Below are 23,701 nucleotides of genomic sequence, written 5' to 3'. Positions count from 1 at the left end.
CAACTCTGGCTAACCGTGCTCTCCCTCAAACGGTCCAGTCCCTCTTTGAACCCCCCTCAGCTCCCTCCTGTGGCAGTGAGTTCCACAGGCCCCTCACACATTGGGGGAAAAGCCACCTCCTTTTATCTGAATGTGCCAGCCTTCAGCGTCCCCGGCCGCCCACCCGGTGCCATGTCTGGGCAGGGCAGAGCGCTCTCGCCTGCCGGTGCCAGCTGTTCACATTCCACATCAGCAGCCAATGACAGCAGCTCCGCTCCCCCTCTGAAGGGTTTCTACCTAGCCCCTTAGAGGCCGGAACATCGTCATCCCAGAGCAAACCCTATAGGATGTGGGGGGGAGATGCTGCATCTCCCTGCTTCCTGAACAGGAGCCGCTGCGTTCCCTGCTCCTCAGAGGTGGGGCAGACGCCCTTGTGTTGCAGGGGGAGGCTGCAGTTGGCTCGGGACGGCGTGCGGGGCACTCACCCACAGTTGGAGACGAACACAAAGGGGTACGTCAGCATACTGGCAAAGAACTGCAGGCACGAGAGATGGGCCACAGTTAGCAGGGCGGGGCGCTGGCTCCGCAGCCCCGCACGGAGCCCCCCAGCCACAGGAGCACAGGGAATGGAGAGGGAGGGTGTCTCAGCGGGGCCCTGCCCAGAGAGGGATCTCACTGGCACTCACTGACTTTCTCCTGGGCAAGGAGGTCTTTGTCCTTCTCTTCCCAGGTCACCAGAGAGATCAGGCTCAGGACAGATATGGGCTGGACGGGTAGGGCAGTGGGCACAACATGCCCAAGGGGAGGAGGCCAGCTGGGCAGAGCACCAGGGGCGGGGCGGGGCCAGGCCAAGGTGCACGAGAGGGTGGAGAGCTCACCCACCATGCAGCACCAGCTAGTGATTTAGACTCACGTAAGCGCACCAACCTCACACCCCATGGTTCCCTCAAACTGGCCACTCCCATCCCAGAGCACTTCTGTGGGGCTACCCCCCCCCCCAGACCTGAGAGGAGAGTAGGGGTTACACACGCACTCCAGTGACAGCCTGTGAGTAGCTCTTCATCTCGCTCATGGTGGAGACCTAGAGAGGGAGGGAAACGCATTGAACAAGGAGACCCCGCACCCTGCCACAGCCCGGCCCCTCCATCCCCAGACACAGGGGGCTGCCTCTGCCCCGATTCCCCGCACCGAGTCTGCACGCTGGGCTCCGCCAGGGCCTGAAACCCAAACTGTCCCCACGTGGGTTGCGGCCGCTGCTAGGACAGGCTCCCCGGCCGGGACAAGCAATCGGAATCCAACCTTCTTGGGCCCGCTATAATGGGAAGTCTGAAACACTAATTAAAACGGATGTGGTACGCCCGTAGGACAGAAGGTGCAGGGCACTATACTACACAAAGAGGCAGTAAAACAAATAAAATATCAACACCTTCCACCTTAATGCCTGGCCCTAACAAAAAATGTGTTGCCATATGTCCTATGCTTTTCCAGGGATACCTGGGCAGAAGGATCCCAAAAGAAAAAGAAAAAAAAGGGGTGGAGTATTAGGATATAGATATTCAGGCCTGTAAGCAAAGGCCTAGACTTTAAGAATGTAGGTGTATTCTTATCACTTAGCTAGTTATAGAGGAACAAAACAAGAATCAAAATCACAGTCTGCCTGTGTCTGGGCCTTCTCTCACCATGACAGTCTGAGGCCCTGTTCTTAGGCTAAGGCCTTTGGCTAAACAGCAAAGGCAGCCATAAGCTGGGAAGCAAACGGTCACGTCCTCACCAGTCACACTGAAATAAGGCAGTTTTGGGCTGTTAAAAAGGTGATCCAATTTTTCACCTCCAGAGAAAGGGAAGAGCCTAGAAGATTTAAAAAACACTTAGTTTGATAGCATCCTGTCTGACAAGAACTCATCAATAGCTGGGGTGTGAAATCCTCATTTCTGTGTTGTTCTATCACTTCCCTATTATTTGTCTGTGTAATCTCCGTTTGGTTCTGTGATTGTTTCTGTCTTCTGTATAATTAATTTTGTTGGGTGTAAACCAATTAAGGTGGTGGGATATAACTGGTGTGACAGACCCAGACCAGTGGGGTACAGGAGTCTGGTAGAGGGCAAATATACTGGTCACTGGATGAGTAGTTTTCTGTTCCCTGAGTGACCAGAGAAGGGGCTGCACTAGAGTAATCAGGAACCTGCTAGAACCAGTTAAGGCAGGCAGGCTAATTAGGACACCTGGAGCCAATTAAGAAGAAGCTTCTAGAATCAATTAAGGCAGGCTAATCAGGGCACCTGGGTTTTAAAAGGAGCTCACTTCAGTTTGTGGTGCGAGTGTGAGGAGCTGGGAGCAAGAGGTGCAAGGAGCTGAGAGTGAGAGGGTGTGCTGCTGGAGGACCGAGGAGCACAAGCGTTATCAGACACCAGGAGGAAGGTCCTGTGGTAAGACTCAGGCCTGGTCTACACTAGGAGTTTATGTCGAATTTAGCGCCGTTACATCGAATTAACCCTGCACCCGTCCACACCACGAAGCTATTTAGTTCGACATAGAGCTCTCTTAAATTCGACTTCTGTACTCCTCGAAAACGAGAGGAGTAGTGCTAAATTCGAAATGGCAATATCGAATTAGGCTAGGTGTGGATGGGAATCGACGGTAATAGCTCCGGGAGCTATCCCACAGTGCACCACTCTGTTGACGCTCTGGACAGCACTTCGAGCTCGGATGCTCTGACCAGCCACACAGGAAAAGCCCCGGGAAAATTTGAATTCCTTTTCCTGTCTGGGCAGTTTGACTCTCATTTTCTGTTTGGACAGCGTGGAGAGCTCAGCAGCACTGGCAACGATGCAGAGCTCTCCACCAGAGATGGCCGTGCAATCTAATAGAAAGAGGGCCCCAGCATGGACTGATCGGGAAGTCTTGGATCTCATCGCTGTGTGGGGCGATGAGTCCGTGCTTTCAGAGCTGCGCTCCAAAAGAAGGAATGCAAAGATCTACGAGAAGATCTCTAAAGCCATGGCAGAGAGAGGATACAGCCGGGATGCAACGCAGTGCCGCGTGAAAATCAAGGAGCTGAGACAAGGCTACCAAAAAACCAAAGAGGCAAACCGATGCTCCGGATCCCAGCCCCACACATCACGTTTCTACGAGGCACTGCATTCCATCCTAGGTGCGGCCGCCACCACTACCCCACCACTGACCGTGGACTCTGAGGATGGGATATTGTCCACGGCCGGTTCCTCGTCGGAAATGTTAGCGGACGGGGAAGATGAGGAAGGAGATGAGGAGGACGAGGCAGTCGACAGCGCTTGCACCGCTGATTTCCCCGACAGCCAGGAGCTCTTCATCACCCTTACCGAGATCCCCTACCAACCGTCCACAGCCGTTACCCCGGACACCGAATCAGGGGAAGGATCAAGCAGTGAGTGCTTTAAACATCTAAACATTTCATTTTAACATAACTGGAATATTTATATTGTTAAGAATGGGCTTTTCATTCACTCATTTAAACATAGAAACTTTTATTTATAACAAAACAGGAATATTAACTAGATCAGCAATTTGGTGTTCATGATTTCTTTGGCTTAGTCAACTATTTAGTCCTAACTATTTATAATAAATCAAATAATGTCCGGATATTCATGATTAGGCCACCACAGGACGCTCCACTCTGTAGTCCCTTCTACTGCACTTAAAGGAAAAGACGGTCAATGTGCCCGGGAATGGACAGAGAGTCCTCCTGGGATAGCTCGGCATAGCTCTCCTGGAGGTACCGCTCAAGCATGCGCATCAGGTTCCGGGGCAGGGCGATCTTGTTCGGTCCACCGTGGTAACACACGTTCCCACGCCATGAGTCCATTAAGTAGTCCGGGATCATGGCACGGCACAGCATGGCGGCATACGGCCCTGGCCTCTGCATGGTCTCCCGAAGCATCCTTCCCCTCTCGCTCTCCGAGATCCTCATCAGAGTTATATCGCACATGACGCCCTGCTTTAAATTAGGGAGGGGAATGTTAGTATTGGGACTGCTGTACAGCCACGCGGTGGAGGCGGCAGAGGGGCAGCATACAGGGATCTTTCCCGGGGACTGCCGCGAGGTGGTGGGACAGGGGCAGAGCTCATGCTTCACTGATTGCTGCCAGCAGAGAGTGGCCTTGCATTCAGTGCGAAAGGAGCCCAGTGCTACTATTACATTTTTAAGCTGCCACAAGTCTACGGCTTACCATGTTTTCCTGCAACAAAAGTAGAGGTGTCCTGCAATGCTTCTCTGATCGCAACTGCAAGACCCCAGGCACTGAAGGCGAGGGCCGAAAATTCGACCTTGTCCTGAGTGCGCATGTGAAAGGTGCAGTGCATGGTGTTGTTCACAGAGAAAGACTATGTTCTTTGTTAGCAACTTCATTTATCTGTCTCAGGAATTCACTCCCTTTTTCCAATTCCAACAGACACATCTGCGACTGTCTCCCAACCCAGCCTGGCATCACACTCCCAGAGGCTAGCGCAGATTAGGAGAAGGAAGAGGAAGACGCGTGAAGACATGTTTTATGAACTTATGGACTGCTCACGAGAGCAGGCAGCCCAGACGACACAGTGGAGGGAGAACTTGTCACAAATGCACAGAGCAGTCATGGAACGGGAGGAGAGGTGGCGCCAGGAGGACCAGCAGGCTACTCAAACCCTGCTTGGACTAATGAGGGAGCAAACGGAGACGCTCCGGCGCCTAGTGGATGTTCTGCAAGACCGGAGGCAGGAGGACAGAGCCCTGCTGCTGTCTATCTCTAACCGCCCTCCCCCGCCACCAAGTCCCACACCCCCCTCACCAAAAGTCCAAAGAAGGAGGGGCGGCAAGGGCCGTTAAAACTTTCAGTCAGCCCCTGCACACTGCTGCAGCAATGGAAGGCTCTCGTTCCACAAAGTTTGAAAAGTCCTTTCCTACCCATCTCACACTAGCCCACGTCCAAGTTTCCTCCCCCCCCTTTTCATGTGCGGTTCATAATAAAACATCTGTTTCTGTTAAGTACTGTTTCTGAGAGTGTCTTTTAGAGGGGATTCTGTCTGAAGGGGGGGAAGGGGTTTGTTACTTGGACTGGACAGTCACCTTTAGCAGACTACAGAGGCGGGGGCAGGTCCAGCATCAGGACACATACACAGTGCAGTCACCAGTTACCCTGGTCAGTCTGGGAGGCGGTTTTCATGTTCTGGGGTGCGAGGGGGTTGATCTGTGACTTTGTGGTGGGGGAGGGCAGTTAGAGATCTTATGCCGCGGTCCTTATCCTGGATCACAGAGCCACGCAGCAGGGGGTCTGTTACCCTCCGCCCCCTGCCAGAAAGTCACTTGGCCGACACATACACGCAGTCCCGCCCAGGACTGCTGGCAGGCTGCGTTGAAACAACCAATCCAGCACTGCGGAGCCTGACATTCCCGGAGTTTAGAATCATCATTTGCATCAGAACACTAAACCCGCCCCCCGCCACAGTCTGCGTCCCCGGTTTAAAACATTCCCGCGAAAACAGTAAGAAAGAGAACCTTGTTCATTAACAAAACGGAACAGATTTTATTTGTTGGGAAGGTGGTGAAGGGGGTATGTAACTTGGAAGGATAGTCAACAGTAACTGGGTAAAGAAACGGGGGCAGGTTCAGCATCTGTGTCCACAAACTAAACAGTCACTGGAGACCCTGCTCAGTCAGGAACCTGGCTTTCAAAGCCTCCCTGATGCACAGCGCATCCCGCTGGGATCTTCTAATCGCCTGGCTGTCTGGCTGGGCGTAATCAGAAGCCAGGCTATTTGCCTCAACCTCCCACCCCACCATAAAGGTCTCCCCCTTGCTCTCACACAGATTGTGGAGCACACAGCAAGCAGCTATCACAATGGGGATATTGGTCTCGCTGAGATCACAGCGAGTGAGTAAGCTTCTCCATCTCCCCTTGAGACGGCCAAAAGCACACTCCACCACCATTCTGCACTTGCTGAGCCGGTAGTTGAATAGTTCTTTCCCTGAGTCCAATGCGCCAGTGTAGGGCTTCATGAGCCAGGGCATTAGCGGGTATGCAGGGTCCCCGAGGATGACTGTAGGCATCTCCACATCCCCAACAGTTACTTTGTGGTCCGGGAAGTAAAGACCTTCCTGCAGCCGTCTAAACAGACCAGAGTTCCTGAAAACCCGAGCGTCATGAACCTTGCCAGGCCATCCAACGTTGATATTAGTAAAACGTCCCCGATGGTCCACCAGTGCTTGCAGCACCATGGAAAAGTATCCCTTTCGGTTGATGTACTGGCTGGCCTGGTGGTCCGGTCCCAGGATAGGGATGTGAGTCCCATCTATAGCCCCACCGCAGTTTGGGAATCCCATCTCGGCAAAGCCATCTATGATGAGCTCCACGTTTCCCAGGGTCACTACCTTTGATAGCAGTAGCTTGACGATTGCCTTGGCTACTTGCATGACAGCAACCCCCACGGTAGACTTGCCCACACCAAAGTGGTTAGCGACGGACCGGTAGCTGTCTGGCGTTGCAAGCTTCCAGAGGGCTATGGCCACTCGCTTCTGGACAGTCAGGGCTGCCCGCATCCGGGTGTCCTTTCGCTTCAGGGCAGGGGACAGCAACTCACACAGTTCGAGGCAAGTCCCCTTCCGCATGCGAAAGTTGCGCAGCCACTGGGATTCATCCCAGACCTGCAGCACTATGCGGTCCCACCAGTCCGTGCTTGTTTCACGGGCCCAGAATCGCCGTTCAACAGTATCCACAAGACCCAGTGACAGCGAGATGTCCTGGGCGCTGGGTCTCATGTTTTCTGAGAGGTCGGAGCTAGTGTCCGACTTCATGTCGTCACGGTGGTGCCATAGCCTCCTCTCATGATTTATCTGCAGCTGCCTCTGGTAAAGGTGGATGAGAAGCTGCGAGGCGTTGAGAACTGCCACAACTGCAGTGATGGTCGCAGCGGGATCCATGCTCGCACTGCTGTGGCGTCCGCGCTGTCAGTAATCAGAAAAGTGCGCGAACTGATTTCCCGCCGGCGCTTTCAGGGAGGGAGGGAGGGTGGGAGTGACGGACGGATGACGACAGGCGCCCAAAAGCACCCTCGACACATTTTTTTACCCAGAAGGCATTTGGGGCTCGACCCAGAAATCCAATGGGCAGCGGGGACTGCGGGAACTGTGGGATAGCTGCCCACAGTGCACCGCTTCCAATGTTGACGCTTGCCCCGTTAGTGTGGACTCACAAAGTCTCACAAAGTCGAATTACTGTCCTTAGTGTGGACACACACGTTCGACTTTGTAATATCGATTCCACATAGTCGAATTAACTAAAATCGAAGTACTCTCGTAGTGTAGACATACCCTAAGGAAGGTGTTTGGAGGAGGCCATGGGGAAGTAGCCCAGGGAGTTGTAGCTGTCATGCAGCTGTTACAGGAGGCACTTTAGACAGCTGCAGTCCACAGGGCCCTGGGCTGGAACCCAGAGTAGAGGGTGGGCCCGGGTTCCCCCCGAAACCTCCCAATTGACCTGGACTGTGGGTTCTTCCAGAGGGGAAGGTCTCTGGGCTGTTCCCCAACCCACATGGTGAATCTCTGAGGCAAGAAAATCTGCCAATAAGCGCAGGACCCACCAAGATAGAGGAGGAACTTTGTCACATTGGTTAAATAATCATGTTACAATATGTTAAAATTGGTCAGTTAAATTTCATTAAAATAATTGGTTAAGGTATGGCTAAGCAGAACTCAAGTTTTTATATTCTGCAGTCAATCAGGAAGTAAGGGGGGGATAGAAACAGAGAATGGGGGGGAATTGGAATAATGTTTTGCTAAGGGAGGGAATGGGAATAGGGAATGGGAACAGGGCCACAGGCAAGGCTCTGTGGTGTCAGAGCTGGGAAGGGGGACACTGAGAAAAAAATTAAAATCATTTCTAGCTAAAAGTTCACCCCAATAAACATTGAATTGTTTGCACCTTCAAACTTCGGGTATTATTGCTCTCTGTTCATGCGAGAAGAACCAGGGAAGTAAGTGAGTAAAAAAAGACGCCCTCTAACAACCTTGTTTGTACAGTTCAGAGAGGCAGCAGAATCCTGCATGGTGCCCGTCCCTGCCTGGTGACAGCTCCTGCATGGTGCCGGTCCCTGCCTGGTGACAGCTCCTCTATGGCCCAAGGTTGGGAGGGGTGGTACAAGCCCAGCCCCTAATAAGCAAAGCCACATCCTAGTTCCCTGAGCAGCCAAATGCTGCAGCACCCATGGCCCCGGGTCTCCCACTCCTTGGTCATGTATCGGGGGCTGACAAGTGGAAACTGTAATAGTTTAATGAACTGTGTGCATGACTCGGTACTTACCACTTTGGTGCCGCTCCCCAGTGGCTGCAGAAGGGTTCAAATGCTGCTCCTGGGGCTGAGCAGGAGACATGAGCTGTGTGTGTCACGGACCAGTCTGGGGAGGTGTGCATGGGCGTTACCAGACTGGCGGAAACTGACCCACATCAATGGAGGAGCCGAGAGGACAATGGGAACCCCAAGGACTGACCAATCAAGACGAAGCGGAAGCACCAGCAGGCTGACCGTGTGAACCCAGCATGTATTTGCTGGGGTAGGACAACGGACCGAGAGGAGACAAGAGGGGTGATAAGACCGTGGCTCACAGAGACACAGCAGCTCTGCTATGGGACTGACAGATGGAGACAGCACCTCGGCTGGGTGGACCCCTCACACCGGGGGGACTGAATGCTGGCCGAGCCCCTGTCTCTCTGCACTGACGTAAGGATGCTCACCTCCTGCAGCCAGGTGACTCAGCCTTGTTTTGCACAGGCTGCCCGCTGTCGCTGTGTTATACCAATAGAATAAAAACCAGCAGGATCTTATTAAGAGGGATAAGGCAAAGATGCCACATTTATTGTAAATATACTGATAAAGCAAAAGATAAAAGTAAACAACGTTGTTTGACTACTTATTTCTTATACACACACACACACAAATATATATATATATATATATATATATATATAGAGAGAGAGAGAGAGAGAGAGAGGTTCATTCACACAATCATTCACTCAAGTTCTGTATAGGTGTTATAGTTACCAGCCTAGAAGTTGCTCATGCCAAGTTACTGGCCAGGTATCTTGGTCATGAGGATGGAGCCGAGTCTGTGTCAGGTGCACCTGATGCTCCTGGAGGTTGGCAGCAGAACCAGAGACTCAAAGTCATCAGACTTTAGAGTCCATTCTTATAGGAATTAATTCCTATGTTAGTCTATGGGAGCTGTTTCATCCTGCTGTTGCTGACTCAATCAGCAGATGGCACATTCCTGTCCAAAGTGGCACATTCCTGGTGGCTCCACACTGTCCAAAGTTTGTGTTTCTCATCCTTCCAGGCGATGGGGTGGATCCCAGTTTACCCTCAGGGGGTTGTCTGGTGGTCCTACTTGACACATTCTTTGGCCGATGGATACTCCCTTTCTAGGCTAGCACCTCCCTAACCATTTATGTACATCAAGCATTCATCAACATACATTCCCTATCTTAACCATATTTTAATTTACTGTCTCCACCACTTTTGGGGTGTGTGCTAACTCATTTGAGACTCCCGGCCCTTTAATCACAGAGGGTGGGGGTCTGTCCTAGGAGCCGTTGAATGAAGTGAAAGTCACTTAACAGCTTATAGTGTTTGTTTACATTTATCAATTACTTCAAGAACAAAGTCAATTAACTTGTTTGTAAGTTTTACATAGTAATAAAGTATCTTTCACAGGATAGATATAATCAATGGTTTCTACAGACAGCAGCTTACAAGTTTTAACAGAAGACACAAGAGATTTTTGTACTCGGTGAAACTGTTGGATTTTAAAGTGTGGGGGACAAATTATGAGGGGGTCACTGTCACTTGGGGGACTCACTGTTAGTACCTTCTTTTATATCCCTACAGCTGCAGATCCTCACTGGGAGCATCACGGCCTGAAGGGGCCCAGTACAAGTCTCCTGCAGGAGTCTGGCTTTGGCTGGATTTGCTGCAGGGAGACAGGGGTCGCTGGTGCCGAAGGCCCAGTTTCAGAGTTGACGAGGCCACAGGTCTGCCCCTGTGGGACTGTGTGGGTCTCTGCGGCTCAGCACACACGCTAAAGAGGTTGCTCCCAGGGGACTGATTACAGGCTGGAGCATAGACCAGACCCTGTAGGTCCGTGACAAAGAGTGCCCTTGCCAGAGGGTGGCTACAGACGTGGTGGGTTATGATTATCTCAATCAAGAGACCCTGAATCACAGTGCAGGAGGAGGTGGGGCTCTGACAGAGACTCGAACAGCCTGGATTTAGCAAAGAGATACTGGCACATCGTCTTAGAACAGTGATATGCAGAAAAAAATGTGCCTTCCTAACCAATTTGGGACTTTCTGAGCTTAAAGTATTACCATTTGGGCTAATGAATGCTGGAGCCACCTTTCAAACGCTTGCGAATCAAGTGGCTGGGTGACAGGACTTAGCTCGTGCCTACATGGAGGATATTGCAGTCTTCAGCAATTCCTTGCCAGAGCATAAGGATCACATGGGAATGGTGTGGAAGAGGTAGAATGCAGGTCTAAGTGTAAAGGTGTCAAAGTGCAGGATGGGGCATTGAAGATGTAAAACAAATTCTGTCAGGGAAGGCGAAGCCGGACTCTGGCCAGGTGTTTGAATTGTGCACTGACGCATCCAACACAGGCTTGGGAGCGCTGATGATGCCAGCAGGGGAGGGCACCGAGCAGCATCCCATGCCTTTCTGAGCAGAAAACGGACTCCAAGTGAATGGAATGATGCCGTTATAGAACATGAATGCTCAGCAACTGTGGGTTGTCCGAGAGCTAGGACCCTACCCATTCAACCAGAGGCGCTGGGTACTGACTGACTGCCCCCCTTTAGCGTGGCTACACAGAACCAAAGGCACCAACTCTTGGTTGGTACGCTGGAGTACAGCCCTCCAAAGGCATGAGATGGAGACTCAACATGTCATGGGGGCAGACGCGCTATCCAGGCAAGAGGGCCCAAAGCAGATGCATTCGGAATAGCCAGTGGCTAGGCCTAGGGCATCAATATCAGGAGGCGACGGGACACTGATGTGCCCAAACGCGCCCAGGCAGGTACGTTACATGTCCAACAACCATTTTCTCACTATTACACTGATGGGGTCGTGTGTGATTGGTACATTCCTCAGGGTACAATCTGGACCGATGGACAGCTGTGTCCCCTCAGCTCTCCAATTTGGGGAGCCTTTTACATTGCTTCATTGTGAGAGCAGCCACTCCTGGCCTGTTCACACACGGCTTCTCGCATGCAAAATCACTCCCAGCTGAATATATGAGTGCTTCTAGCCAGCCACTCCTGAATTATATTGCAGAGTGACACTAGCAAATTCCCAGTCCTAGACTTGTCTCCAGAAATATGCATTTTGTATTGGCCAGCTCTCTCCTTCTGGACAATACAAGCTCATAGAAAGTCCATCATTTCATTACTAGAAAATGACATGCACAAATCTTGTTATCTCAAGTGGAGGGTCCCAAACACTTCAATCCAAACACACTGGCTTAGATAAAACAACAAAACAAGTTTATTAACTACACAGAGAGAGAGAGAGATTTTAAGTGATTACAAGTAATGAGGCATAAAAGTCAGAATCGGTTACAAAGAAATAAAAGATAAAATGCAAACTAATACCTAACTTTACAAGCTAAGTGAACTTAAAGCAAATGGATTTCTCTCGCCGTGTATTCACGACTGTCTGGCTGGATTCTTTCAGCCAGGACGACTCCCCCAGTTCAGTGATGCTTCCTTTGTCTTTCAAACGTTATTGATGCCGTGAGTAGAGATGAGGAGAGAGAGAGAGGTGATTTGGGGCATCTGTTCCTCATTTTTACACCTTTAGCTCCTCTTTGAGAATTACCTCTAGCTGGGGTTCAGGCAACAGCGAGTCTGTTTGCCAAGATGTAAATTTCTCGCTCACATCCTTCTTCCTGTCAAAGAATGGCCGCTTAACTAAGTGATATAGTCCAGTTGATTTTGTTGACACCTGACTGACATGTCAATTTCCCTGTTTGCTCTGAGGAACTGATTTGGGCTGCTTCCCCAGATTTGAAATATGCCTTAGCAACATGGTAACTGAGCCTTCGTGGGTCACAACTGAGAATACCAAATTCAGGACCAACTGCTGAAAAATAGAGCTGATATGCCCCAAAGCTGGTGGCTATTCTCTCATGAGATATACCAAACCAGCAACAAAAGTAAATTGCTATTTCACCACACTGGCTAACAAGCAGTCAGAACAGCAGTTTCCTTAAGCATTCCAGTCCTTGTATCGCCACCAAAAACACTAGACTTATAGATGAGTGGTTCTTTAAAGCCAATTTAATCTAATAACAGGTTCTTCTGATCCAAAGGACCATGCCCAGGTCAATATACAACTCAGATCTTACTCAAAAATCACAGTGTTGCCAGTCCTTTAGTATCTGAAATCTAAAGGTATATTCAAAGAAAGAAAGAAAGAAAGAAAGAAAGAAAGAAAGAAAGAAAGAAAGAAAGAAAGAAAGAAAGAAAAAGGTGAGAGTTAAAATTGGTTCAAGGAATCAAATAAGTACAATAAGTGCAAAGTTCTTGGTTCAGGCTTGTATCAGTGATGGAATAAACTGCTGGCTTGATAAGTCTCTGGTTACTTCCAAATCATTGGAAGGACCTCAGTCCCTTGGTTAGAATGTTCCATTAGTACAAGTCCTTAGTCCAGAGGTTTGAGCTGGAAAGAGGCAAAATGGAGGTGTTTCCAGGGCCTTTTATAGCTTCTGCCATGTGGAGGGAAACCCATTGTTTCAAACAAAGCCCTCAGCACAGCTAGTAGAAAATTACAGGTAAAAGATGGGGTTTGGGATCACATGGGCAAGTCACGTGTCCAGGCATAATTTTGCTTAGTCACAGCAGGAAATCATTACCTATACCCCAGACAGCACCTTTGCAGGACAGTCCATTCAGTGTACATGGTCTCCCATGGTCCATTGTCAGTTAAGTGTTTCTTGATGAGCCACTTAATATAGGTCATTACACATATTGAATCTATTTCCCCATGTTAAGTATCCTCACACCGTCTTGTCAACTGTCTAAAATGGGCCATCTTGATAATCATTACAAACGTTTTTTTTTCTCCTGCTGATAATAGCTCATCTTAATTAATTAGCCTCTTACAGTTGGTATGGCTACTTCCACTTTTTCATGTTCTCTGTATGTATATATATTTTCTTACTATATGTTCCATTATATGTATCTGATGACGTGGACTGTAGCCCATGAAAGCTTATGCTCAAATAAATTTGTTAGTCTCTAAGGTGCCACAAGGACTCCTGTTGTTTTTGCGGATACAGACTAACACGGCTGCTACTCTGAAACCTTAATTTGAATAGTCCCTCCAGGATGTGCAGGCTAAATACCTTGTGGGTGTTACCCCAGGAGGAAACAGTTGAAATCCAGGTATAGAGCCAATACTCATAACTTCAAATACAAAATGATACATGCATACAGATAGCATCATCATATTCAGCAAATCATAACCTTTTCATAGACATCTTACATGCCACATTTTGTACAAGATTTGTTGCAAATATGTAACAGTGGTTGCAACAATGATCTATATGGTCATATTTTAATCAGATAACATCACAAACATCATACAGCAGAATCTTATAACTTTACCTACAATGTTGCCACACATATTTTACCGTGACAATAATTATCAGCAAATTATGAGTTTTCCTATGATACCTCACAACGCATACTTTGTACAAAATTTATCATAGTCTTGTAAAAGTGGTGAACATTGGGGTACAGTTTGTCACACTGGTCTGCCAAGAGCTAAGAACTAGATTTCAAGCTCGCTGACCATTATGGTTATTGCAAGATGTTTGTACGGGAAACAGTTTACAAGCTATGTAGAATACTGGGTTGAACAACTGTTAAAGGGAGACATGTCACTTGAGGCGAGGTGGGTCTCAGAGCTAACTCAATCAATATTGAAAATCCTGAACATCCCTGGAGGCAGCACTTTGTTTACTGTCTGGGCCAAGTGGAGACCGGTGATCATTGCAGGGAGCAGATGCCAGAAAGCCAGGGATGGGAACCACCCCGCTCGGAGCTTGCCCCTTTTTACGAGGAGTTTGACCAGGTGCTGGGTGCTGTGCTCAGTGGAGTAGCCAGGGTCTAAGTGTAGGGGGAGCAAACATAAAAAAGGCAACCCCCCCCTTGGCTCCACCTCTGGCCATGCCCCCCCTTGGCTCCTCCCATTTCCCCCCCAGATTAACCCCGGGGCTCGGCTCAGGACTCCTGCGGGCTTCCCGGGGGTGTGGATACCCCCATCCCCCCGCGGTCCCGGGAGAGTCTCTCCTGCCCAGCCCGCTCTGCAGGTGTCCCCCGCCGAGCTGCGCCGCCCGGCCCCACCTGCGGGGTCCTGTCCCCCCCGCCCTGGGCTCCAGGCTCCTGCGCCGCGCCAGGGCCCCCCGTCCAGACAGTGCGGCCTGCGCCCCTGCCCTGCGGGCCCGGCCCCGGTCCCGGGGAGCCCCTTGCCCAGAAGGGTCTCCCTAGTGCAAGGCACCAGACCCCCGCCGCTCACCTTCTGTCCTGCGCCGCCACCTGTCCCCGGCCGATCCCGGCCCCGCGCTGCGGGCGGATCCCGGCTCTGGCTCCGGCTCCGGCTCCGGCTCCGGCTTGGGGCGGGGAGCGCTTGGCTGCCGAGCCCTGAGCCGCCGCAGGAGGTGGCTGCACCTGCGGCGATGTTGGGGCCGCGTGGGGCGCGATGGCCGAGCCGGCCCCCTCGCTCCTCCGGCCGCGCCTGCCGCCCCCCGCCCCATGGCTCCTCCAGCCGTGCTGCCCCCAGCGCCGGCCCGGCTGTCCTGCACCGCCGCCTGTCCCCGGCCGATCCCGGCCCCACGCCGCGGGGGGATCCCGGCTCCGGCTCGGGGCGGGGAGCGCTTGGCTGCCGAGCCCTGAGCCGCCGCAGGAGATGGCTGCACCTGCGGCGATGTTGGGGCCGTGTGGGGCGCGATGGCCGAGGAGCCATCCCCCTCGCTCCTCCGGCCGCGCCTGCCGCCCCCCCCATGGCTCCTCCGGCCGTGCTGCCCCCAGCGTCTGCCCAGCAGGCGCCGCTTTTGGGAAATGTGCTGAGGGGAAGCGGCTGCTTCCCCTGCACCCCACTAGCTACACTACTGGCTGTGCTGCACCCCCAGCGCTTCACAACAGCTGCGCCAGCCTGGACAGCGACCTTCTCACCCCTGAACCAAGCACAGGGCCAGTGGGGAGACAGCAAGCGCTGGATGAGGCGGCCAAAGTGATTCTCGGGCTCACTGTGGTCTCCAAGGCAGCTTTGCTGCCGGAGCAGCTGCAGCACATCCTGGGTCTCTACTCGGAGGGGTTTTCTGATGCCCCCCCCCAGGGGCTGCCCACCGCGGAACCAGCATCAGAAACACAAGAGGCAGAGGTCGCCCCTGAGCCTGGTCAGTTTCTGGTGGCACATCTGTTATTAATCTAGGAATGGGAGGGATTTCCAATTTATTACCCAAAGCAGAATGTATTGCAAGCTGCAGGCAGCCGCATGTAGCCAGTAATGGCAGGTTGCTGGCACCACCTGGAATTCAAAATGGAGATTGGGAGCGCAAACAACACTGAAACAAGAATTTAATATTAAACTTGGACTAGAAACTCGAGCAATCTTTCAGAACTGGGCCTAGATTTGCCAGTTGTGGTTGGACGTATTCCTGGAAGTTTCATCACATGACATAAAAGATTAATCTTTAATTCCTGGAGGGTTGGCAATCCTAGATGAACTGTGATGGGTTCAGTCACAGAGACGCCCTTGGGACTGCCACCTGATGTGCTGAGACTACCTCTGAGCCCGTTTTCCCTGCCAGCTTGGGACTCCAGAATCCTGTCTTGTTGAGCCAGACATGCCAGTCTGCTCCAACACAAACCCAGGGTCTGAACCACGTGCCCCAAAGCTGCAGACTTAACTGAAAAGAGCTTAAGAAGTGTTCCTGTCTCTAGCACCCAGACACCCAGTTCCCCATGGGATCCAAACTCCAAATGAATCCGTTTTACTCTGTATAAAGCTTATACAGGGTAAACTCATAAATTGTCTGCCCTCTATCACACTGATAGAAAGATATGCACAGCTGTTTGCTCCCCAGGAATTAATTACTTGCTCTGGATTACTTAATAAGTAAAAAGTGATTTAATTAAATACAGAAAGTAGGATTTAAGTGGTTCCAAGCAATAACAGACAGAACGAAGTAAGTTACCTAGCAAAATAAAACAAAGCACAGAGATCCAAGCCTAATGCAGTAGGAAACTAAATGCAGGTAAATCTCACCCTCAGAGATGTTCCAATAAGCTTCTTTGACAGACTAGACTCCTTCCTAATCTGGGTCCAACAATCACTCCCAGCCCCATAGTTACTGTCATTTTTTCCCAGTTTCTTTCAGGCATCTCTTTGGGGTGGAGAGGCTACCTCTTGAGCCAGCTGAAGACAAAATGGAGGGGCTTCCAGGGCCTTATATAGTCTTTCTCTTGTGCCACATCACAGCCACAGAATGGGGTCTCTAGCCACCTGGGCAAGTCACCTGTCTATGAATGATTCAGCTTTTTGCAGGCCGACACCATTGTTTACATGTTAGTTTGAACATTCCCAGGAAAGGTCAGATGAGGATTGGCATCTCTCAAAGTCCATTTTTAGTTAAGTACTCCCAATTACTTGAATAGCCCCTTCACACTATGTTTACCAAATCTGCCTCACGTGCTTCCTACAGCAACGATCACATCCCTCAATATGCTGGCCATGCTCATACTTATACAGCCCAAAATGCCGTTAGCCTTCTTGGCAACAAGGGCACACTGTTGACTCATATCCAGCTTCCCATCCACTGTAGCCCCTAGGTCCTTTTCTGCAGAACTGCTGCCTAGCCACTCGGTCCCTAGTCTGTAGCAGTGTATGGGATTCTTCCATCCTAAGTGCAGGACTCTGTACTTGTCCTTGTTGAACCTCATTAGATTTCTTTTGGCCCAATCCTCTAATTTGTGTAGGTCCCTCTGTAACCTATCCCTATCTTCCAGCGTATCTACCATTCCTCCCAGTTTAGTGTCATCTGCAAACTTGAAAGAGGCAAAATGGAGGTGTTTCCAGGGCCTTTTATAGCTTCTGCCATGTGGAACATTGTTTCAAACAAAGCCCTCAGCACAGCTAGTAGAAAATTACAGGTAAAAGATGGGGTATGGAATGATATGGGCAAGTCACATGTCCAGGCAGAATGTTGATTAGGCACAGCAGGAAATCATTACCTATACCCCAGACAGCACATCTGCAGGACAGTACATTCAGTGTACATGGTCTCCCATGGTCAACTGTCGGTTAAGTGTTTCTTGATGAGCCACTTAATATGGGTCATTACACATATTGAATCTATTTCCCCATGCTAAGTATCCTCACACCGTCTTGTCAACTGTCTAAAAAGGACCGTCTTGTTTATCACTACAAAAGGTTTTTTTTCTCCTGCTGATAATAGCTCATCTTAATTAATTAGCCTCTTACAGTTGGTATGGCTACTTCCACTTTGTCATGTTCTCTGTATGTATATATATCTTCTTACTATATGTTCCATTCTATGCATCTGATGAAGCGGGCTGTAGCCCACGAAAGCTTATGCTCAAATAAATTTGTTAGCTTCTAAGATGCCACAAGGACTCCTGTTCTTTTTGTGGATACAGACTAACACGGCTGCTACTCTGAAACCTTAATTTGAATAGTCCCTCCAAGATGTGCAGACTAAATACCTTGTGGGTGTTACCCCAGGAGCAAACAGTTGAAATCCAGGTATAGAGCCAATACTCATAACTTCAAATACAAAAATGATACGTGCATACAGATAGCATAATCATATTCAGCAAATCATAACCTTTTCATAGACATCTTACATGCCACATTTTGTACAAGATTTTTTGCAAATATATAACAGTGGTTGCAACAATGATCTATCTGGTTATATTTTAATCAGATAACATCACAAACATCACACAGCAGAATCTTATAACGTTACCTATAATGTGCCCCTCAAGCGCTGGATGAGGTGGCACATCCTGGTTCCCTACTCGGAGGGGCTTTCTGATGCCCCCCCCCCAGAGGGGCTGCCCACCGCGGAACCAGCATCAGAAACACAAGAGGCAGAGGTCGCCCCTGAGCCTGGTCAGTTTCTGGCGGCACATCTGTTATTAATCTAGGAATGGGAGGGATTTCCAATTTATTACCCAAAGCAAAATGTATTGCAAGCCGCAGGCAGCCGCATGTAGCCAGTAATGGCAGGTTGCTGGCACCACGTGAAATTCAAAATGGAGATTGGGAGCGCAAACAACACTGAAACAAGCATTTAACATTAAACTTGGACTAGAAACTCGCACATTCTTATCTAAATATTTGCACTCTATACCATTATCTAAATCATTGACGATACTGAACAGAACCGGACCCAGAACAGATCCCTGCGGCACCCCACTTGTTATGCCCTTCCAGCATGACTGTGAACCACTGATAATTACTCTCTGGGAACAGTTTTCCAACCACTTATGCACCCACATCATAGTAGCCCCATCTAAGTTGTATTTGCCTAGTTTATTGATAAGAATATCATGCGAGACCATATCAAATGCCTTACTAAAGTCTAGGTATACCACATCCACCGCTTCTCCCTTATCCACAAGACTCGTTATCCTATCAAAGAAAGCGATCAGATTGGTTTGACATGATTTGTTCTTTACAAATCCATGCTGGTTATTCCCTATCACCTTACCACCTTCCAAGTGTTTGCAGATGATTTCCTTAATTACTTGCTCCATTATCTTCCCTGGCACAGAAGTTAAACTAACTGGTCTGTAGTTTCCTGGGTTGTTTTTATTTCCCTTTTTATAGATGGGCACTATATTTGCCCTTTTCCAGTCTTCTGGAATCTCTCCTGTCTCCCATGATTTTCCAAAGATAGTAGCTAGAAGCTCAGATACCTCTTCTATTAGCTCCTTGAGTATTCTAGGATGCATTTCATCAGGCCCTGCTGACTTGCAGGCATCTAACTTTTCTAAGTGATTTTTAACTTGTTCTTTTTTTATTTTATCTTCTAAACCTACCCCCTTCCCATTAGCATTCACTATGTTAGGCATTCCTTCAGACTTCTCCATGAAGACCGAAACAAAGAAGTCATTAAACATCTCTGCCATTTCCAAGTTTCCTGTTACTGTTTCTCCCTCCTCACTGAGCAGTGGGCCTACCCTGTCCTTGGTCTTCCTCTTGCTTCTAATGTATTGATAAAAAGTCTTCTTGTTCCCCTTTATTCCTGTAGCTAGTTTGAGCTCATTTTGTGCCTTTGCCTTTCTAATCTTGCCCCTGCATTCCTGTGTTGTTTGTCTATATTCATCCTTTGTAATCTGTCCTAGTTTCCATTTTTTATATGACTCCTTTTTATTTTTTAGATCATGCAAAATCTCGTGGTTAAGCCAAGGTGGTCTTTCGCCACATTTTCTATATTTCCTACCCAGCGGAATAGCTTGCTTTTGGGTCCTTAATAGTGTCCCTTTGAAAAACTGCCAACTCTCCTCAGTTGTTTTTCCCCTCAGTCTTGATTCCCATGGGACCTTACCTATCAGCTCTCTGAGCTGACCAAAATCTGCCTTCCTGAAATCCATTGTCTCTATTTTGCTGTACTCCCTTCTACCCTTCCTTAGAATTGCAAACTCTATGATTTCATGATCACTTTCACCCAAGCTACCTTCTACTTTCAAATTCTCAACGAGTTCCTCCCTATTGTTAAAATCAAGTCTAGAACAGCTTCCCCCCTAGTAACTTTTTCAACCTTCTGAAATAAAAAGTTGTCTGCAATGCAGTCCAAGAACTTATTGGATAGTCTGCGCCCCGCTGTATTATTTCCCCAACATATATCTGTGTAAGCAGAGTCAGGATGAGCTCTACCCTGACATCTGGTGGTGAATTATGGCGAGTGTGGAAAAGAACTCCAGGGGCTGATCTTGTTTGCATAGGCACACCCACTCGCCGGGCATGGAACAACAGCAACTGAAAGTGGTTACTTTGGCTGCTGTGGTTACTTTTGGGGGCTCGTCCGGGATTCCCTGGGTCAGTACCCCTCGCAAGCACCTGTTGAGTGTTCCACTGCATTGGGAAACAATTGTGGTTATATTTTGAGGAAATTACTGTTTGTATAATGGCTAATATGTCAGGTTTGTTGGGCCCCGGCCCTGCAGCCTCTAGCTCAGGGGCCGCAGCCTCAGCCAATGATTGGGCAAAAGCACTGGGGCAAATATTGGAAAAGGTTGTGCTGTCCCAGGCTATGTTAAACTCTTGTCGTGAGTTAAGATTATTTGCTGGGGCAGAGGAGTTTGAACCCTGGTTGGAGCATACCACTGAAATGCTGCGGGAGTGGGCAGTACCCGATGCAGAAAAGCGAAGATGTCTAATAGAGAGCCTTAGTGGCCCAGCATTAGATGTGATTCACACCCTGCAGCTCATTGACCCTGGGGTCAGTGTGAAGGACTGCCTAGAGGCCCTTGATCATACCTTTGGGAGCGTAGAGGGCCCTGAAGACAGTTACTGTAAGTTCCTTAATTCCCGACAGCAAATTGGCGAGAAGATTTCAGCCTATATACAGAGGCTGGAGAGACTGCTTCAGAGAGCTGTCATGAGGGGAGCAGTGACTGCTGAACAGATGGATCAGACCAGACTGGCTCAAATTGTAAGAGGAGCTCAGTATCAGAACCCGATTCTACTCCATCTCCGGCTAAGAGAACAACGGGAACATCCCCCAAGTTATTCCCAGCTGATAAAGGAGGTCAGAGAAGAGGAAGAAAGGCAGGCTGCCAGCGAGTTTTGGGAAGCCCAAACATTGGAGCCAGCCGGCACAACACCACTGCAAACGGCCAGTGTACTGATGGTGAGCACCACAGAGGAACTTGCCCAACAAATGCAGGCCCTGACAGAATGGATAGCTGAACTGCAAAGCACCATTGACCGAGCTAAGACTTCCAGGAATAAGGTGCCTCTGACTGTGGCGATGGAGAAGTCAGCATTTAGAGCCACCATCCCACCTGGGCGAAGGGGGAAAGGACAATTCTTCTGCTACCGATGTGGTCAGGATGGACACAGTGCTGGCAAGTGCCATAATGAAGAAAACCCCTCCTTAGTGTATGGAAAGCTGAGGATCAGTTGGGAGAGATCCAGTAGCTGCCAGAGAGTCCGGGGACGGGGACCACCCAGGCCTGCAGGATATGTCATAGTGCACCTGGAATTCCCAGAGGAGGTTGCTGGGGTAAGAGAAGAGGTGGACACAGCTGCATTAATATGCCCTGACCCTAAAGGGACCTCTGATGTGTCTGTGCTGATAGGGACCAACTCCAGTCTCTTCAAGGTGCTCGCGGATTACTGCAGACGACGGGCTGGGGACCAGTACCTGAATACCTTGATGATCCATACGCTTTGTGCTGAAGCCTATAGGAAGATTGAGGGTGCTAAAAAGGAGACATCTGAGCTACCGATTGGGGCGCTGAAGTACATGGGCACAACCCCCTTAGTAGTGCCTGCAAGGACAGAGCAGGAAGTGCTTGTCATGAGTACCCGGCTGAAAGGCAGTAAAGGGGCATTAGCAATGGTAGAGCAGCCAGTTGAAGGAGAGCTCCCGGAAGGAGTGCTGGTCCCCAGTGGAGTCATAACCCTACCTGCTGAAGCCCAGGAAAAGGTGACTATACTGATTGCTAATGAAACAAGTCGAGATGTTGTTGTGAAGCAAGGACAAAAGATAGCAGACCTCTTCGAGCCTGAATCAATTGTAAAACCCCAGTGTGAGACTCAAGTTCCGACAATAGACCCGGCAAAGTTTGACTTTGGAGATTCACCGTTGTCCGAGGAGTGGAAAGATCGCCTGAGGAGGAAACTTTGTGAAAGATCCAAGGTGTTCTCATTGCATGAGTGGGATGTGCGATGTGCAAAAGGAGTAGAGCACAACATCAGACTACATGACTCTCGACCTTTCAGGGAGAGATCTAGGAGGATTGCCCTCTCCGAGATGGAAGATGTGCGACATCTTCAGGAGCTGGCTGCGAATGGCATTACAGAGTCCCGCAGCCCATACGTCTCACCCATTGTGGTGGTCCGTAAAAAGAATGGGAAAATCCGGATGTGTATTGACTACCGCACCCTAAACCGCCGTACTGTGGTTGACCAGTACACAATGCCCCGAGTCCAAGATGCCTTAGACTGTTTGCTAGGAAGCCAGTGGTTCTCTGTGTTGGATCTTCGGAGTGGATACTACCAGATCCCTCTGGGTGAAGAAGATAAGGAGAAGACAGCCTTCATCTGCCCATTAGGGTTTTATCAGTTTGAACGTGTGGGGAAATAGAGGGGGTGGGCTTTCTTTTTGATAGCCAGAGCTTTGAATCTGAAGGCCCCAAAATAAACCCTCCAACAGAGATCTGTTATGCTGATGGCCTTTGCACAGAGTAGGGCAGGCCTAAAGCTTAAACTAGACTAAACTGCACAGTTTTCTGCCAAACTCGGTCAAGGGTCATGTCCAGAGGAGGGAATGGGAGAATAAACCCCCCCCTGCAGCAGTACTAATGAAATATGTTCATAACTGATGAAATATGATAACCGCAAGCTACGGAAATAACGTAAGAAGCTACGGAAATAACGTAAGATGCTTGTGATTTGTAAATTGTTTTGCAGAGAGTTAATCATCCTTGCTGTTATAACTATTTGCAATATTTTCCAAGTCCAGCTATCTGCAATTTAACCAATGATAGCTCTCCTTTAAGCTCCCCTGGAAACCCCCCCCCCTTAAGCCTTTGCTGAAATCCCCCGGAAAATGACATAGTCCAAGTCTTGAGAAATGTACCCAAGCTAGGGCCGAGCACCACCCCTGCAGAAACCACCAAGCGCCCTTCTACCCAAACAAACACCCACTCCTCGGAAATTAAGTCAGAGGGTAGGGAGGGGGGTGAGAAGATTGACCCCAACCCCTGCTTCCTAGCTCGTGATCAGCTCATGCTCAACCCTTGCCCAGCTTGTGATTTGTCCCCAAAGCTCGTGCTCAACCCTTGCTCAGCTTGTGATTTGCCCCCAATGATTTAATTCATGACGTATTGTTTGTACCCTGCTTGTGGTTTAATGGAATAAAAGCAGCCTGTGAGCTGTTGCTAGGGGTGCCAGTTTGAAAAACTGCACCCCAATGCGTTGGTATGTATTGCAATAAAGGCCTCAGGCTCTGAGTCTGTGAACTAAAATCACTGCGTGGGTGATTCTTTCCACGACAATTTGGGGGCTCGTCCGGGATCACTCGACGTCCCACCGGACCGGAGGACCGTGGACCGCTCCCACTCTGATCCCAGGCGCCAAGTAAGAGACCCTTGTCTCTATTTGGGATTCGGTAAGGAGCTGCCCATAGGCTCTAGGTTCAGGTGAGAACGCGCTGTGATCCGAACCTTTTAAGGTTAGACTCATTTGCCTGACGCCTGTTTGTTTTGTGTGTGTCCGTTCTGTATCTTGTCTGTTTAAATTCTTGCATCATGCTGCGCTCTCTCTATCATTGTTTCCTTAGGCTATAAGCTAGGGGGGGCATAGGGGACTGTCTGTTTTGTGGTGTGTACACGAGGTCTTAGACCCAACGGTTTCCTTGGAACAGCCTCGGTGAAATTACTGGGACATCCGTCTGGCAGTTAAA

The 23,701-nt window shown here is 49.6% G+C and overlaps 1 pseudogene; it reads left to right on the top strand.

Annotated features, from left to right (window-relative positions):
- Positions 1-10,901: 10,901 nt before the first annotated feature.
- Positions 10,902-23,701, top strand: part of LOC135878748 (glycine N-acyltransferase-like protein 3) — a 34,417-nt pseudogene continuing 21,617 nt past the window's right edge.

The sequence above is a fragment of the Emys orbicularis genome, chromosome 4 (genome assembly GCF_028017835.1).
Source record: "Emys orbicularis isolate rEmyOrb1 chromosome 4, rEmyOrb1.hap1, whole genome shotgun sequence".
NCBI classification, from domain to species: domain Eukaryota; kingdom Metazoa; phylum Chordata; order Testudines; family Emydidae; genus Emys; species Emys orbicularis.
The sequence above is the reverse complement of the archived record's forward strand: the minus strand, read 5'-3'. Positions and strand labels throughout refer to the sequence as shown.